This window comes from Chiloscyllium punctatum, chromosome 20 (assembly GCF_047496795.1).
Source record: "Chiloscyllium punctatum isolate Juve2018m chromosome 20, sChiPun1.3, whole genome shotgun sequence".
Taxonomy (NCBI): Eukaryota; Metazoa; Chordata; class Chondrichthyes; order Orectolobiformes; family Hemiscylliidae; genus Chiloscyllium; species Chiloscyllium punctatum.
This window is the reverse complement of record NC_092758.1, coordinates 19,664,045-19,682,424: the sequence shown is the minus strand read 5'-3', so window position 1 is coordinate 19,682,424 and position 18,380 is coordinate 19,664,045. Positions and strand designations below refer to the sequence as shown.

Below are 18,380 nucleotides of genomic sequence, written 5' to 3'. Positions count from 1 at the left end.
ATCTGCTGAGAAGGAAGCAGAGTTAATGTTTTGAGTCCACTATGACTTTTCCTCTGAATTTCTGTGGAAAAGCCATACTGGAGTTAAGGTGCTAGCTCTGTTTCTCTCCCACAGATGCTGCCAAACTGCTAAGCTTCTCCAGCACTTTCTGTTTTTATTTCTGAGATTTCCACAGTTTATTTGTCTCTCCCTTGAACATATGTGACTGCACAATAGAATGAGACATGCTTTGGAAGTAAGAAAGTGGACAGTAATTATGACCTTATGGTCACCATTAACTAGGGCAGGCATCTTCCACCAGCTGATCAATTTGGTGATGTTTGTAGAGACGTATACATATTGATAATATGTATCATACTGTTTATAGTTACTGCACACATAATCTGTAGTTAACATCAAATATAGTAATGGCTACACACATGAAATAGCAGAGTGCATTTATTGTTTTGTAATCAAGCCAAACATTTGATCCTATTGTAGACACATGTATTTTTAGTAAATTAAGATTGCTTATAATTAAAGACCTTCCAAATTATAGCAGCAACTCAGACTTTAATTTCATTTAGATGTAACATCTACAGCCAACACACAGAAGAGACTTTCTTACCAGTCTGGGTGGAATTTCAACCCAGTTCTATTGAGGGGCTACTTGTGCTGCTGACACCAGGGAAACCTATTGGTTTATTTTAAATTGGCAATTCGAATCCAAAAGGTAAAGGGTCAGTTGTGCAACCTGCCACACTATCCTTTTTTCAATGAGCCTCTTTGTTATTTTAGTGAGAATGCAGTATCCATGGAAACCAATCCATCTCAGTGCAGAAAATCAAGTATGTTCTTTTGTGAATATTGATGAACAGCAAAACATGCAAAATATTTGAACATTCTGACAACGCACAGCTAGTCTGACTGCATCTGGATGCAAATGATAACATTTTCTCAGAAGATTGCTCATTTTGGTCTCAAAGCCATGATAAAAGAATTGAAACAGAGAAACATATACCTCACACCAATGTAAAATTAATAAGTAAGTCAATGCTTCATCCATAGGCTCTCTCTACCTAATCTAACGGGTGGAATAGGATTTTCATGTGTATTCTGGTTTAATCCTTTTCAGCACAAGTGCAGTTTGCAAAGAAATATTTAGCTCAGATCATGATTTCTGTAAACTATGCCCAAAATAGATAACTTGTAGATTTTTCTTCCTGAAGTCTAAACAAGGATAGAACACACTATAAGGGAACATAGTGTTCAGAGAAAACAAATCTAAAAATGCTATATTTTCCAGGTGACAGCAGTAGAGCGATTACATTCAATGAAACAAATTTTAAAAGTCGTGGAACATTTTGTGGTTAGATCAGGAATTATTTAAATATTATACTTGGATGTAGATTTCTGAACATTGGCAACGAATGGGAAGTGGTTTACTACCCTAGAATGCTATGGTTGGCTTATAATTATGCTTGGAACCAGTATATATTTGCCTGTTGTTAATACAGGATCTTCTAGGTGGTACCACATAAGGAATTAGATACCCTATTGAATCTCACAGGAGGCGACTAATCTCAGCACTGTTGAACAAGTATATTCATTTGCCAGAGTTCTTTCTTATCCTTAAAGAGTTTTATTTTTTCTAAATTATGGAGACATTTCTTAAATATTTTTCAATAATTTTAATTTACACTTTCCTCCCATCTCCATCTCCAGCAGCCATCAACCACAAGCTTTGACGCAATGTGTTAATACCAATCACCTCATTCTAATAGCCTAAAAATGAATGTTGGTTAGTTATTCAACTGTACAAAGACATTACATCATAACTTGAACCTGTCTGGCTCTAATATCCACATGTTAAGTGGTGGCCCTTGATTTCATGTGATAAAGAAGGAGCATCCCATGATCAATCTCTTTTGAATTCCATTTACATGGAAGTCCAGATCATCCCTTATGTCAAGGGATGTCACGATGCATGTTGGCTAGAATGAGAATCTCTGGGCAATCCTAAATGCAATTTGTTTCATTTTCATCATTTATTTTGCATGCCAATTCGCTATTAGACCATAAGACATAGGAGCAGAAATTAGGCCATTCAGCCCATCAAGTCTGCTCCACCATTCAATCATGGCTAAGTTTCTCAACCCCATTCTCCCAACTTCTTCCCATAATCCTTGATCTCCTTGGTCCTCAAGAACTTATCTATCTCAGTTTTAGATATACTCAATGACCTCGCCTCCACAGCTTTCTGTGGCAATGAATTCTATAGATTCACCACTGTCTTGCTGAAAAGGTTTAGCTTTCTCTCAGTTCTAAAAGGTCTTCCCTTTACTGTAAAGCTGTGCCCTCAGGTCCTAGTGTCTCTGACCAATGGAAACATCTTCTCAACATCAATTCTGTTCAGGCCACTCCATATTGTTTTGTGTTTCAATTAGATCCCCACCTCATCCTTCTAAATTCCAACAAGCATAAACCAACAGTCCTCAAACGTTCCTCATTTGTTAAGCTTTTCATTCCTGGGACCATTCTCATGAATCTCCTCTGAACACCCTCCAGGTCCAATACATCCTTCCTGAGATATGGGGTCCTTACTGTTCTCCTTACTCTGGCTATTGTAGCTTGCTGGGGTCCAGATTCTGAACACAAAGGAAGATGGTTGTGGTTGTTTAAGGTCAGTCACCTCAGCTCCAGCTCATCTCTGCAAGAGTTCTTCATGGTTGGCCCAATCATCTTCACCTAGTTCACCAATGACTATCCCTCTATTGTAATAACTCAGTACCTGACTGTCCAAAACCTATCCACCATTTACAAGTTACAAGTCAGGAGTGTGCTCATTTGCCTGGATCAGTGCAGGTCCCAAGAAGTGTTAAGTTTCTCAACCCCATGCTCCCACCTTCTCCCCATAACCCTTGATCTCCTTGATCCTCAAGAACTTAACTATCTCAGTGTTAGATATACTCAATGACCTCGCCTCCACAGCTTTCTGTGGCAATGAATTCTACAGATTCACCACTGTCTTGCTGAAGACAATAAAGCAGGTCACTTGATTGGTACCACATGCCATTCACTCCCTCCACCACTGTTGCTTAGTAGCAGAAGGGCGTACCATCTGCAAGAAAGACTGCACAAATTCAACAAAGCATCTTGGATAGCATCTTCTATACAACATCTAGAAGAACAATGGCAGCAGATACATGGAAACACCACCACCAGCAGGGTCTTTTCAAAGCCACTCGGAAATAGATTGTCACTCCTTCACTGTTGCTGAGTCAAAATCTTGGAAGTTCACCCCTAGATTTCAAAACTGAATTGAGATCCATGACAAATTAAGACAATTAGACACGTGGGCGGCACGGTGGCACAGTGGTTAGCACTACTGCCTCACAGCGCCGGAGACCCAGGTTCAATTCCCGCCTCAGGCGACTGACTGTGTGGAGTTTGCACGTTCTCCCCGTGTCTGCGTGGGTTTCCTCTGGGTGCTCCGGTTTCCTCCCACAGTCCAAAGATGTGCAGGTCAGGTGAATTGGCCATGCTAAATTGCCCGTAGTGCTAGGTAAGGGGTCGATGTAGATGTAGGGGTATGGGTGGGTACGCTTCGGCGGGGCGGTGTGGACTTGTTGGGCCGAAGGGCCTGTTTCCATACTGTAAGTAATCTAATCTAATCTAAATACTTGTAGTGTATCTACAGCAAACTGACTGCAGCAGCTCAAGAAGACAGTCTTCTCAAGAGCAAATAGAGATGGACAATAAATGCTGGCCCAGCCAGTGATGTCCAAATCCCAGGAAGAATAAAGAAAATAGCCCATGTACAAAATAATGAGCAGAACGAGTACTTTGTTTCTGTCTGCAATATTTTTAAAAGTAAATGCTGCAGCAGTAAAATAAATGTTGTCATAATTGTATCATAATAGTTTGGTTAGCGCAGTTGACTGGATAGCTGAATTACAATGTTGGGTAATTCTAAAAGCATGGGTTCATGTCCTACACTGGTTACTGTGAAGGACTCTCTTCTCAAATTTCTCTCCCCTTCCCCAACTAGGACAGTGTGTCCCTCAAGTTCAAACACTGCCAGTTGCCTCGCACCATAACAGAAAGCAGTCCTATGATGCATTAGGGCAATGGTGAATTATCTTTACCGTAGCATTATTGTTTCGGTTATGTTTAGATGCCTAAGCAGTTAAATTAACCAGCCTGCAAAAATAGGCCGAATGGTATTTTTTCTGGACTTGCTGGCAATCTACATTCACATGAATGTCACACTATGCTTATTAATGATGTATTAAGAGCTCCTTCGGAGATTGTTCAATTAATCTTTTCTTTGAATATACACTTATACCTTTCAACTAAATTAGATCCAATTTTTATATCCTGTCTAAATTTATAGCACAACCACCAAGCCACATATTATCCATGGAGTGAGTCATAGCCAGTCTGCTCCCACTCAGTGAATTTATAAAACAGCCGACGTGTCACTTGTTAACGATGGAGTGAGTCATGCTCAGATTGCTTCCTCTGCATACACAAATTGAATTTCAAACTAACTCAAGGCAAATGACTGCAACAAAAAGCAAAACATTCACCTTCACAATGTTTGCTAGAATCATGGTTTCTGTCTTCATAAAGGATATCTTCAAAATTACGAGTGGTGAATTGTGCCTCAATTAAATTACATAAATTGAGGACCTGTATTGTGTAAATACTGCATAGGCTAGAAACTACACAGCCTGAAGACAGTATAGGCTGAAGTCTGTACAGGTTGTGGATCGCACAACCTAGAAACTATATGAGAAAACACATACCAGAGATACTGGAAACACAACATGACAGAGAATGCTGAAATTAGTCAGCAGGTCAGAGCAGACCCTTCAGGGCTCTATGGTACCCTGTCAATACAGTCTTCAAGTTGTGTGATTCCCCCATTTTTATTTAGTTTGGAATGATATAGAGGGGATTATATGATCCCTTCTGAATTCTGTGGTGGAATACTGGTAATGTCACTCAAGTAGCAATCCAGAATTCCCATGCTAATGTTCTGAGAACATGCATCCTATTGCCAACATGGGTGGAAAAATTTGAATTCAGTAAAAAAAACCTTGCATTAGTCTTTACAGCAGAAGGTACTTTGAGCATTGTTATTACTAAAGAGTTTGAGGGAGGAATTAAATACTATCATTACCAGTAAGGTATTAGTCAAACTAATGAAACTCAAGGGAGATAGGTCTCCTAGCCCTAATGGCTTGCATTCAAGGAACCTAAAAGAGGTAGCTACAGAGATAGTTGTGCATTTTGCAGAAGTACCATAGAATTGAAAAACTGCTAATGTGAAGGAGAGAGGCAAAAAGCAAGTAATATAGACCATTTAACCTAACATCTATTATTAAGAAAGTAATAGTAGAACATTTGGAAAATCATCATCTAATCAAGAAGAGTCAGCATGGTTTTATGTAAGGGACATTGTGTCTGACTAATTTATTAGAGCTTTTCAAGGAAGTCTCAAACAGTGTGGATACAGGGAAACTGGTTAATGCATTGCACTTGGACTTCCAGAAGGTGTTCAACAAGTACTTCTCAGAAGTTTAAGATAAGAGGCCATGGTGTTGATGGCAATACATTGTCGTAGATACAGAATTGGCTGATGAGCAGGAAACAGCAAGAGGGGATTAGGGGCTCTTTTTCAGGTTGGTTACCAGTGGCATTCTATGGAGATCAGAGTTGCAGTTGCAACTGTTTACGTTAAAAACTAATAATTTGGAGAAGGAAATAGAATGTACTGTTGCCAAATTTAGAGGTGACACAAAATACAGGGGAAGACAGATTGTGAGAGGGATACAAACATTTTAGAGAGAGATATTGATAGAGAAGTGAGTGGGAAAAAAACGTTAGCAAATCAAATATAATGTGATAAAGCTGAACTTGTTCATTTTAGAAAGGAAAGCAAAATAACAGAATATTATTTAAATGGAGTAAAACTGCAGAGAGCTATAATATGAAGGGTTTTGGGGAGATTGTGCATGGAGCTCAGGAAGCTCGTGCAGAGGTTCAGCAGATAATCAGTATGGAGGTGTTGTCTTATGAACATAGGTTAAACAGGTTGAGATTCTACAACTGGAATTTAGAAGAATGAGAGGTGATCTCTTTGAAATATATAGAATTGTTAAGGGGCTTGACAGGGTAAATGCTGAGAAGATATTTCCCATCATGGGAGAATCTAACCAGAGGACATCATCTCAGAATAAAGGGGAGCCAATTTAAAACTGAGATGAGGAGGAATTTTTCTTGTCAGTGATTTGTGAGTCTTTAGAAGAACTTTCCAGAGAGCTGTGGGGGGCAGAGTCCTTCTGCCTATTGAAGGATGAGATAGATTCTTGATCAGTCAGGGAATCAAAGGTTATGGGGAAAATGCAGGAAAGTGGATAGGGGGACCATCAGAGCAGCCATGATTGCTATTGAATGGCGGAGCAGGCTCAATGGGCCAAATTGCCTACTCTCTATCTTATAAATTAGTTGTTGCATAAAATCTGTGCTAGCACTTTCTCAGAACCCTAGAACAATCCAGAAATTAATACTACCAACATTGTCTCTTTAAATTTGCATTTTCCTCTGATTTAAATATTTTCCAAACTTTTCATAAACTGCAAACTCTTAACTCTATCAGGATAGCAAAATATGTAATATAATTGATTTCAGTGATCTCAACTCGATGAAGGAACATTAGCCAGGAATCAGAGTCAGGCTTGTGATACTAGCCCTGAATAAATCACTTATAAATGTTTGTTGTACAAATTCTTTCACTATGTGTAATGATCAAAGTGAGCGGGGACAAGAAACTAAGGCTTACTAAGAATAACAACCGCAACAGTTTACATTTTATAATATCTTTGATGGAGTCAAAAATCATAAAGTGTTATAGCAGAATTTCCAAACAAATTTGACCCAGACAAATAAGAAGATATTATGGCAGGTTGCAAAACTTTGGTCAAGTAACTAGGTTTTAAGGAGCAACAGAAAGGAGGAGAGGGAATTAGGGAGGCAGAGAGACTTGGAAGGTCCAGATCCTGTTATCTACAATGTAAATCTACATAGGCCACTGAAGGAGAGCAAAGAGAAGGCATTAGATTTGAAATCAAGCTTGGAAATTTTCCAATTGTCACCAGACAAGGGACCAAAAAAAGACATTGGACAGAATTTACTTTTACCGCATGGTGAGCACGATGGAAGGGGTGAGAGAATAATTCATCACTTGGCAAGATAGTTGGTTGGAAATCTGCTGCCCTTTTGTCTCTAACCCAGTTTAGCTGATGGCCCACTTGTCTCTTCCGTTGGTTCAAAAGACCTCTGCCGGGAGAGTTCTCCTGGTTTCCGAGCCAATGCCTAATCCCTCAATTATCAACACACAGACTGATTATATGGACGGGATGTTACCACATTTTTCCTTTCAATTCATTCACAGTTGTGCGTGTCAATGGATGGGCCAGCATTTATTGTCCATTCCGAATTGTCCAGAAGGTAGTTAAGAGTCAACTACACTGCTGTGGCTCTGGAGTCACGCGCAGGTCAAACCAGGAATGGAGAACAGATTTCATTCCCTCAGGGACGTTTGCGAACCAGATGGGTTTTAACAATTTGCCGTGGTGGTTTGGTTGTCAGTAGGTTGTCTTTTTTTTAAATTCTGGATTTTTTAATTGAATTCATATTGCACCATTTGAGCCCATGTCCCCTGAATATTAATTCTGGGTAACTAGTCCAGTGGCACCACCATTACACCACTACTTCCCCTTGTTACCACACTCACAATTTGAAAGAAAACGTTGATGAACTATGAACATGAGTTTGTGATACAAACACAACCAAAACAGAAGCTGAAGTAAGACTCAGTTTCAGAGGGGGGTCACATTGGCAGCAGCCAGCACCTCCCTGACACTGCTGATGAACAGGACATTTGCTGTGCCTCCATCCTCCAGGACCAGCTCAGGAGATCCTTGATCCTTGGAACACCTGATAGCTGCCAATTGTCTGGGAGTGGCATTTAATTCAGTGGGCTTTTACTTGAAGAACTGAAATGGGGATCTTTCCAGCTTTGGATTACTCCCAGTGCTACAAGCTAGTGAGGACAGGAATAGGAGGATAGAGCAGATGAATGCATGGCTGAGGAGCTGGTGTATGGGAGAAGGATTCACATTTTTGGATAATTGGAATCTCTTTAGGGGTAGAAGTGACCTGTACAAGAAGGACAGATTGCACCTAAATTGGAAGGAGACTAATATATGGGCAGGGAAATTTGCTAGAACTGCTTGGGAGGATTTAAACTAGTAAGGTGGGGGGGGGGGGGGGGGGGGGGGGGGGGGGGTGTGGTGGGGAGGGGAGGGAGGGGGGGTGGTGGGACCCAGGGAGATAGTGAGGAAAGATCGGTCTGAGATGGGTACAGCTGAGAACAGAAGTGAGTCAAACAGTCAGGGCAGGCAGGGACAAGGTAGGACTAATAAATTGAACTGCATTTGTTTCAATGCAAGGGGCCTAACAGGGAAGGCAGATGAACTCAGGGCATGGTTAGGAACATGGGACTGGGATATCATAGCAATTACGGAAACATGGCTCAGGGACGGGCAGGATTGGCAGCTTAATGTTCCAGGATACAAATGCTACAGGAAGGATAGAAAGGGAGGCAAGAGAGGAGGGGGAGTGGTGTTCTTGATAATGGATAGCATTACAGCTGTACTGAGGGAAGATATTCCTGGAAATACATCCAGGGATGTTATTTGGGTGGAACTGAGAAATAAGAAAGGAATGATCACCTTATTGGGATTGTATTATAGACCCCCCAATATTCAGAGGGAAATTGAGAAATAAATTTGTAAGGAAATCTCAGCTATCTGTAAGAATAATAGGGTAGTTACTGTAGGGGATTTTAACTTTCCAAACATCAACTGGGACTGCCATAGTGTGATGGAGAGGAATTTCTGAAGTGTGTACAAGACAATTTTCTGATTCAGTATGTGGATGTACCTACGAGAGAAGGTGCAAAACTTGACCTACTCTTGGGAAATAAGGCAGGGCAGGTGACTGAGGTGTCTGCGGGGGACCACTTTGGGGCCAGCAACCATAATTCTATTTGTTTTAAAATTGTGATGGATAAGGATACACCAGATCTAAAAGTTGAAGTTCTAAATTGGAGAAGGGCCAATTTTGACAGTATTAGGCAAGAACTTTCGAAAGCTGATTGGAAGCAGATGTTCGCAGGTAAAGGGGAAGCCTTCAGAAATGAGATAACAAGAATCCAGAGAAAGTATATTACTGTCAGGGTGAAAGGGAAAGTTGGTAGGTATAGGGAATGCTGGATGACGAAAGAAATTGAGGGTTTGGTTAAGAAAAAGAAGGAAGCATATGTCAGGTATAGACAGGATAGATCGAGTGAATCCTTAGAAGAGAATAAAGGAAGTAGGAGTATACTTAAGAGGGAAATCAGGAGGGCAAAACGGGGACATGAGATAGCTTTGGCAAATAGAATTAAGGAGAATCCAAAGGGTTTTTACAAATATATTAAGGACAGAAGGGTAACGAGGGAGAGAATAGGGCCCCTCAAAGATCAGCAAGGCAGCCTTTGTGTGGAGCCACAGAAAATGAGGGAGATACTATTTGAATATTTTGCATCAGTATCTACTGTGGAAAAGTATATGGAAGATATAGACTGTAGGGAAATAGATGGTGACATCTTGCAAAATGTCCAGATTACAGAGGAGGAAGTGCTGGATGTCTTGAAATGGTTAAAGGTGGATAAATCCCCAGGACCTGAGCAGGTGTACGTGAGAACTCTGTGGGAAGCTAGAGAAGTGATTACTGGACCTCTTGCTGAGATATTTGTATCATCGATAGTCACAGGTGAGGTGCAGGAAGACTGGAGGTTGGCAAACATGGTGCCACTGTTTAAGAAGGGCTGTAAAGACAAGTCAGGGAACTACAGACCAGTGAGCCTGACCTCGGTGGTGGGCAAGTTGTTGGAGGGAATCCTGAGGGACAGGATGTACATGTATTTGGAAAGGCAAGGACTCATTAGGGATAGTCAACATGGCTTTGTGCATCAGAAATCATGTCTCACAAACTTGATTGAGTTTTTTGAAAAAGTAACAAAGAAGATTGATGAGGGCAGAGCAGTAGATGTGATCTATATGGACTTCAGTAAGGCATTTGACAAGGTTCCCCATGGGAGACTGATTAGCAAGGTTAGATCTCATGGAATACAGGGAGAACTAGCCACTTGGATTCAGAACTGGCTCAAAAGTAGAAGACAGAGGGTGGTGGTGGAAGGTTGTTTTTCCGACTGGAGGCCTGTGACCAATGGAGCTGCCACAAGGATCAGTGTTGGGCCTTCTACGTTTTGTCATTTACATAAATGTTTTGGATATGAGCATAAGAGGTACAATTAGTAAGTTTGCAGATGACACCAAAATTGGAGGTGTAGTGGACAGGGAAGAGGGTTACCTCAGATTACAACAGGATCAGGACCAGATGGGTCAATGGGCTGAGAAGTGGCAGATGGAGTTTAATTCAGATAAATGCGAGGTGCTGCATTTTGGGAAAGCAAATCTTAGCAGGACTTATACACTTAATGGTAAAGTCCTAGGGAGTGTTGCTGAACAAAGAGACCTTGGAGTGCAGGTTCATTGCTCCTTGAAAGTGGAGTCACAGGTAGATAGGATAGTGAAGAAGGCTTTTGGTATGCTTTCCTTTATTGGTCAGAGTATTGAATACAGGAGTTGGGAGGTCATGTAGCGGCTATACAGGACATTGGTTAGGCCACTGATGGAATATTGCATCTCCTTCCTATCGGAAAGATGTTGTGAAACTTGAAAGGGTTCAGAAAAGATTTACAAGGATGTTGCCAGGGTTGGATGATTTGAGCTACAGGGAGAGGCTGAACAGTTTGGGACTGTTTTCCCTGGAGCATCGGAGGCTGAGGGGTGACCTTATAGAGGTTTACCAAATTATGAGGGGCATAGATAGGAGAAATAGACAAAGTCTTTTCCCGGGGTGGGGGAGTCCAGAACTAGAGGGCATAGGTTTAGGGTGAGAGGGGAAAGATATAAATGAGACCTAAGGGGCAACCTTTTCACGCAGGTGGTGGTACGTGTATGGAATGAGCTGCCAGAGGATGTGGTGGAGGCTGGTAAAATTGCAACATTCAGGAGGCATTTGGATGGGTATATGAATAGGAAGGGTTTCGAGGGATATGGGCCGGGTGCTGGCAGGTGGGACTAGATTGGGTTGGGATGCCTGGTCAGCATGGACGGGTCGGACCGAAGGATCTATTTCCATGCTATACATCTCTATGACTCTATGACTCTTCTGCCTGGCAAGCAACTTCCCATCACCTCCATATAATGCATGGTTGTAATAATCATAAAACATTAAAGTCAGCATTGGAAACTGAAATAACTGCAGGTGCTGTAAATCAGAAACCAAAATATAAGTTGCTGGAACAGGTCAACTGGTCTGACGGCACCTGTGCTTGGAGATTAGAGTTAATGTTTTGGGTCCAGTGACCCGCTCTCAGAATTGCACGGGGCTTTTTTCTAGCTTTGTTCACTCTCTGCCTGGGTTTACCGATACCAATTCTACAAAAAAACCTTTACCTCCAATCCAACTGGTTGACCATTCAAGTCTCACCTCTTCCAGAGGTCTGTAATTACATCTCTGAATAGGTTGTCTCTCCACTCTTCAGGCTTTTTGCCTATATTCCTGATGAAGGGCTTTTGCCCGAAATGTCGATTTTACTGCTCCTCAGATGCTGCCTGAACTGCTGTGCTCTTCCAGCACCACTAATCCAGAATCTGTTTTCCAGTATCTGCAGTCATTCTTTTTACTCACCTGATTAGAAAGTAGCTTTTTTCGACTAACAATTAATCCTGAGGATTACTGCCTGATCTCTAATCATTGAGTCCTAGAGTCCTACAGCACGGAGACAGGCCTTTTGGTCCATGCCGTCGATGCTAACCCCATTTCCCTGTCACTTGACCCTTACTTATCTAATCCTTTCCTATCAATGTATTTATCTAAATGCCTTTAAATGTTGTTAATGTACTCGCCTCAACCATTTCCGCTGGCAGTTCATTCCATATGCGCACCAAATCTTAATGATTCTCTTTCTAAATCTTACCTAACTTTCCCCTTGCCCTTTGCTTTAAGATACTTAGCTAAATGACCCAATTTATTTTTCTTGCACAAATATCACCTTTTGTGGCTGAGTGTCAAAATTTTGCTTCATGGTGTTCCTATGAATCACCTTGTGATGTTTTGCTCCATTACTACTGCTATGTCAATGCGAGTTGTTGTTGACCTTCAGGGAAGTTGGATGTGGCAGCTCATGTTAGATCAATGTAGTTGCTGAGACTGGATAATATAAATTTACTACCTTACCATAAAGTATAAAAAGACCAGTGTTGTCAGTCGGTAGGATAGACAAATAGAATCAGGAAAATATTTTGGGGAGAGTGAAATAGTTGTGGCTCTGAGCTGGCAGTTGCATAACCAGTCACTGTTTTTTAAGCACTGCAATGTACTCTTCATTTGCTCCTTGCAAAGTGCTTTAATTTAACTTGTATTTGCCTTTTGGTAACAAAGACAAATTCATCCCTGTCACAAAGCTAGTCCCTTTTTTTTTCTAAAAGCTGTTCCTTGGCTCAAGGAGACTCTGCCCTTGATTTTTCTCAGAGGGGTAATAAACCGGGCCGGGTTCCAATCAGTCTGGTTTAGTACAGAGATTAAAAAGATTTTGGGAAGCTTTTTATTTATATGCAAACAGATGAGACTTCAGGCTAAATTGGTCATGTGGTCATGTTTTAGAAGTGACCTGTAAAATGAAAGGAGAGTGGTCAGCTCTCCAGCTGAGCTGAGCAGTTTTAGTTCAGTCTGACCTGGTGAGAAGTTCAACAGGGAGCAGTGTGGAAACTCTCTCTCTCTCTTTCTCTTTCTGCCCTTCAACTTCAACCTGTATTCCATTTATACTGGGCTTTCAAGGGAGTTTGCTTATTGGGACTGTTGTGTATATTTGGAACAGCATTTTTAAGTCTAGTTTGGATAGACTGAGTTCTGTAGGGGTTCTTTATTCTGTTCTTTGTGTTTCATTATGTTATTTTGTGCATAAATCTTTGTCTGTTTTAAAATCTAGTAGTCAACCTAGCTATCTTACTTTGGGTAACTTTCACTATAAACTTTCCGAAACAAATTGCAAAGTTATAGTCTGGGGCTGCCTGCTTCAGAATGTTTTGAGTGGTCTGGCCTAGTCCATAGCATGCCTCTCAAATAAACTATCAGCAAACAGACAGAGTCACAATTATATTGCCTACCCAGCAATAGATTATGACAGATGAAATAGAAGGAACACCAAAGAGATCTGCAGTATGGAACAAAGCAGAAGAATGAGGATGTTTAGCCTTCCGACTTCACCCCTGAGGTCCATTTGGCCTTGGGTTTAAAGGATGAAGCCACTGAATTGTGTTTGAATTTACTAAACTTCTTACAGTTTCATTTAACATTAGAGGAGCAATTGAAAAAGGAAATGACTTGCACTTATATAGATCTTTTCAAAATCTCAGGACATACCAAGATGCTTGATCAGCAATGATTGACTTTTGAAGAGTAGGCCAAGTTAATAATATAAGAAATAGGGCAACCAATTTGCACAACCTACTAAACCATCAGCAATATCAAAATGACCAGATAACCTATGCTTATGGTGTCAATTGAGGAATAAATATTGGACAGGATACCCAAAAGGATAGCTCAACATATTTTTAAAAAATATCTCAAGAACATTAATGCTTGCTTGAGAGTCTAAACAGCGTATTTGGTTTCTTGTCTGAAGCAAAAGACAGCACTCTGCAGTGCAGCATTTCCTCCACATTGAACTGGATTGGATTGACAGACTATATTTTTGTACTTAAACCTCAGGACTGGGATGTGAATACACAAACATCTGATTTAAAGGCAAGAATGACCTACAGGTCACTCTGCCCATAATGTGATAATTGTGTTCCTAAAGCAGCTTTGCAGTATCAAAAATCGTGCAGTCGAAGATTGCTAATAGGTCATTCTGCTATAACGTACATTTCGTCAGAGCGAATTGGTCATAATGCAATTGACGAATTATGGACGTTGTTTGGATAACGCAAACTTTCTACTGAGTAGTTGTAGGGATTTTCTGTTAGCAATCTTCTACAGCATGAATTTCTCTAGTGCATAGTTGCAGAGGAACACAACTATTGCGTTTTGGCAGAACGATCAGTACTAACTGACCCTCAACATCATGGAGGACATGCTTCTGTTCTGGTTTGATGGATTTGGAGATGGCTATTAAGTTTTTTAGATCTTTAGAGCTGCCGCAAGTGGTGCTTGGATGGTTGAGCAGATAAGTTCTTTGGAACTTTGTCCACTCTCATTGACACTTTAGTTGCCTCTGCATGTTCCCAGTGAAGTCTCTTGATGTGCTTGAAGCCTTCTAAGGAACCTTCCCCATTTTGGGTGGGCATAAGTCAGGAACTCCCATGAGTCAGCAGCAATGTTTGCTCTTCAGGAATGTTTTGAGGAAATTCCTAAATCATTTATGCTGTTCTCTTTGGACTCTCCTGTCATGACTGAATTCAAAGTGGAGAAGTTGCTTTGGGAGTCTGGGATCAGGCATATGAATGATATGTTCCAGTCCTGGTTTTGAGCGATTAGTGCCTTGATAGGGGCACTAAGCCAAGCATGTTGGCTTGGCTGAGGACACTGCTGTTGGACCACCTTACTTGCCAACTGCACTGATTGTCTAGACATGAGTGCGAACAGTAGGTTGAGGTATCAGAACCAGTGTAAATATACGCCAGAAAATCCAGCTTTTTCTCAGAAAAGGTGGAAGCTTGGAAAAAATGTAACAAATAGGACACTGAAATGAAGAGCAATTTGATGAAGTGATGCTATGTAAAGCTTTATTCCTGATGAAGGGCTTTTGCCCGAAACGTCGATTTCGCTGCTTCTTGGATGCTGCCTGAACTGCTGTGCTCTTCCAGCACCACTAATCCAGAATCTGGTTTCCAGCATCTGCAGTCATTGTTTTTACCTCCTAAATTGCCCATACTGTCCAGGGGTGTGCAGGCTAGGTGGATTAGCCATGATAAATGCGGGATTACAGGAATAGGATGAGGGGAGGCAGAGGGGGAGGGGTTGGGTCTGGGTGGGATGCTCTTCGGAGTGTTGGCGCGGCTTCAATGGACCAAATGGCCTGCTTCCACAGTGTAGGGATTCTATGATTTGCAGAAAAAGATTCCACACAAACATGTTTATATATTAATTTAACTCAGTTTAACTTCATCATGGAAGAAGTAAGTGTTGGAATGTGAGGACACGGCTATACTTTGAGAAGGCACATGAAGACACATAATGTGCGGAACAAGACTTGCTCTGCCTGTGGTGTACTTCTTTGTCTCAATTCAATGCTCAATCTCTATCGTCTATTTTTTGTCTGCATGTTTTGCCTATCCACCCATTTTCAATAAACTTTCCTGCTCATGCAGCATCACTCTGGTCCGAGGTGCTATTTGGTCATAAGGTATATTCTCTGTCCACTGGTTCAGTGACAGCTTTTCCTTTGCAAGGAGAGAACATAAATTTAAGGATTTGTGATGAGAGAGGAATCTTGCTTTCTTCCACATGCATGCATTTACAATATCGATAAAAGATGCAGATGTGTTGTTTTTTTACATGAATTATTTTCAAGGAAAGAGGGGTGGGAGGGAAGGAGTAAGGAAAGACAGATTGTGGGTATGTAACATCCATCACAATTTCAGGAATTCCCAGTGTGTTTTATAATGAATGTAGTCCGTGCTGCAATTTGAGCAAAAAAAATACCGGATTAAGCTGATCCCAAATTCATCACTCTGCCCAAGCCATTTAATCTACACACAGTCACATTGGCATGCTAGGTAAAAATAGAACTGGTTTTAGCCACAATGACGTACCCAATCGGATTGTTTGCCAATACATGCACTAGTGGTGGATGGACTTTTGGGCGTGGTTTGTTAAGGATAGCTGTTCGTGTAGATTTCAGACCATGTAAGTGTCATTACCTTTGAGGAGTGGAAGGAAGAGAGTACAGGGATTGAGTGGGGCAGGGCATCAATCAATTTAAAGGAAATCAGTTGTGTATTTCCTCAGTAATGCTTGGAATTAAATATGGCCTCCTGTAGTCCACAAAATTCCAGCCACAAATAATCATCAGTCAGAAAGTTGGATTTCGATTTTAGGTTGTACTGTATATTCTAAGGATAGCTCTTTATGTGCTACAGCAAGTCTGTTTGTAACATTTCTAAGGTGCAATATTTTTAGTGGATTTTCTTTCTTGCCATGTCGAATGATATGCTAAATTTGAAAACTTTAATTGTTTACTCTCTCAACTGATACATTGCTTGGCTTCAACTTGCTGAATGAGTTGCTCGGCATTCCCCATTCTGAAAATCATACGAAATGCAAAAGGTTGCTAAGATATTAGTCCTCACTTTCTTCTCAATATTCCACTTCCTGTCTGTGGCCTATTTTTTCTGCAAATTGGAATACTTCCATCGCATCCAGTCAACACACAAATGATCTGGGTTTTGCCTCAACAGAGCGGGTTCTATATTTTTTTTTAAACTGATTTCCTATTCATCTTTTTTTAAAACAAAGTATCTAGTTCTTTCAGAGCCAAACACGGGGGTAAACATGAGAACCCTCACAAGCAGACCATTAACCATTCTCTCTTTCACTGGCTGCAGTATTACCATATTCATGAAGGATGGTTATGCAACACAGACTCAATGATGTTTATTTCAAAATGCGAAGATGCCTTTGTAGCAGTCAAGTTGATTTTGTTTTTAAAGAGCTCGGTGCAACTTTTATAGGAAATTGTGAAGCAACAAGAATCCTGCATAGGTTTAGTTTGGAAGAATTTATCATAGCAATCTTGAAAGTCTGACAGGAGTACATGAAAATAGTATATTTCAGCATTTTGTTATAAAACTATGTTCAAGAAAATCTCCACTCAGTACTTGCTTCTACCCTCTTTGCTGTTGTCTTCTTCCAGCACCAAAGGTAAACTTAACAGATCACCTGTATGCGAAACAAAATATTTGCAAGGCAGACAAGATATCCGGCAGCAGAAAAAGGTTGCAGAACGCACAAAGACTGTAGTGGAACAGAAGATGGCCAAAGGGAGAGCCAGAAGTTGACAATCAAAGTAACACAATTAAGGAGTAATTAACTTTTACAAACGGTGCTAAACTTTTAAACACTAATCCTGCTGCTAACCATTAGTGCCATGACCTGCTGGGCAAATTTATCATGTGGAAACTTGGGCATTCACCTCAAGGCATATATTTCACAAAGTAGAAAAGTAAACATGATTTGGAGATGCCGGTGTTGGACTGGGGTGTACAACATGAAAAATCACACTACACCAGTTTATAGTGCATCAGGTTTAATTGGAAGCACACTAGCTTTCAGAGCACCACTCCTTCATCAACCATCTAATGAAGGAGCGGCATTCCAAAAGCTAGTGTGCTTCCAATTAAATATGTTGGACTATAACCTGGTGTTGTGTGATTTTTAACTTAGAAAAGTATAAGAAGCTACTTAGAGTGAGACCCTTGGCTTTCTGAATCCTTCCAATTTATGCCCTAAAGGCCTTAAGAGCCCAATTTAATTTGAGACTCTGTACAAGATGGCCTGTGCATCACTGTCAAATTGCAACCTTTGGAGCCTGTTTCATTCTGCAAGAGAGGCACAGAGTGATCTAGTTTCTGGGCTATTACTTAATAACACAGGGCCACCAGCTGACTAAAGTTAATTTATTTATAACAGAGTCTGCTACTTTAGTTTGCACTGCACATGTAATTGTGATGTCTTTGGAATCAAATTAGTGTCTCACCTTGTAGTCATTGTTCCCAGGTTGAAGTTAAATATGGCAATCAGCAGTTTTGCCCACTTCCAACAGACAATATCAAGTTCCTTTTTGTCAGTCGGTCAACACATATTCCAAGATTACCACAGTCCTTCATGTTGGAGTTAGTTTAAAACTAGTATCAGGAGTTAGAAATCCTTCTCTGCCATGCCACATTGAGTTAAGTCATGTTTATATAGACCGGTTTGATGTGAAACAGCTGGAATGTTTGAGCAAAGCCCAAGATTTACAACTCTAAACCAAACAGAACATTGAATAGTGAGAAAGTACACAAGGATTTTAACAGATTAATAAATACCTCACTGTCTTTCAAAAATAACTTTTTCACACAGCTGACAATGGGTTTCTTTCATTGTATTACTTTTTTATACTGAAATGAAAGATATAACTAAAGAGTAAAAATGAACAATAAATGCAAACAATT

General features: G+C 40.7%; 1 long non-coding RNA gene across 1 annotated transcript in view; it reads right to left on the bottom strand.

The window, feature by feature from the left end:
• LOC140491783 (uncharacterized) overlaps positions 1–18,085 on the bottom strand; it is a 32,106-nt gene extending 14,021 nt beyond the window's left edge. The window contains exon 1 of the long non-coding RNA XR_011963426.1: positions 17,924–18,085. This is a non-coding gene — a long non-coding RNA (uncharacterized lncRNA). The remainder of the gene's footprint in view (positions 1–17,923) is intronic.
• Positions 18,086–18,380: the final 295 nt, after the last annotated feature.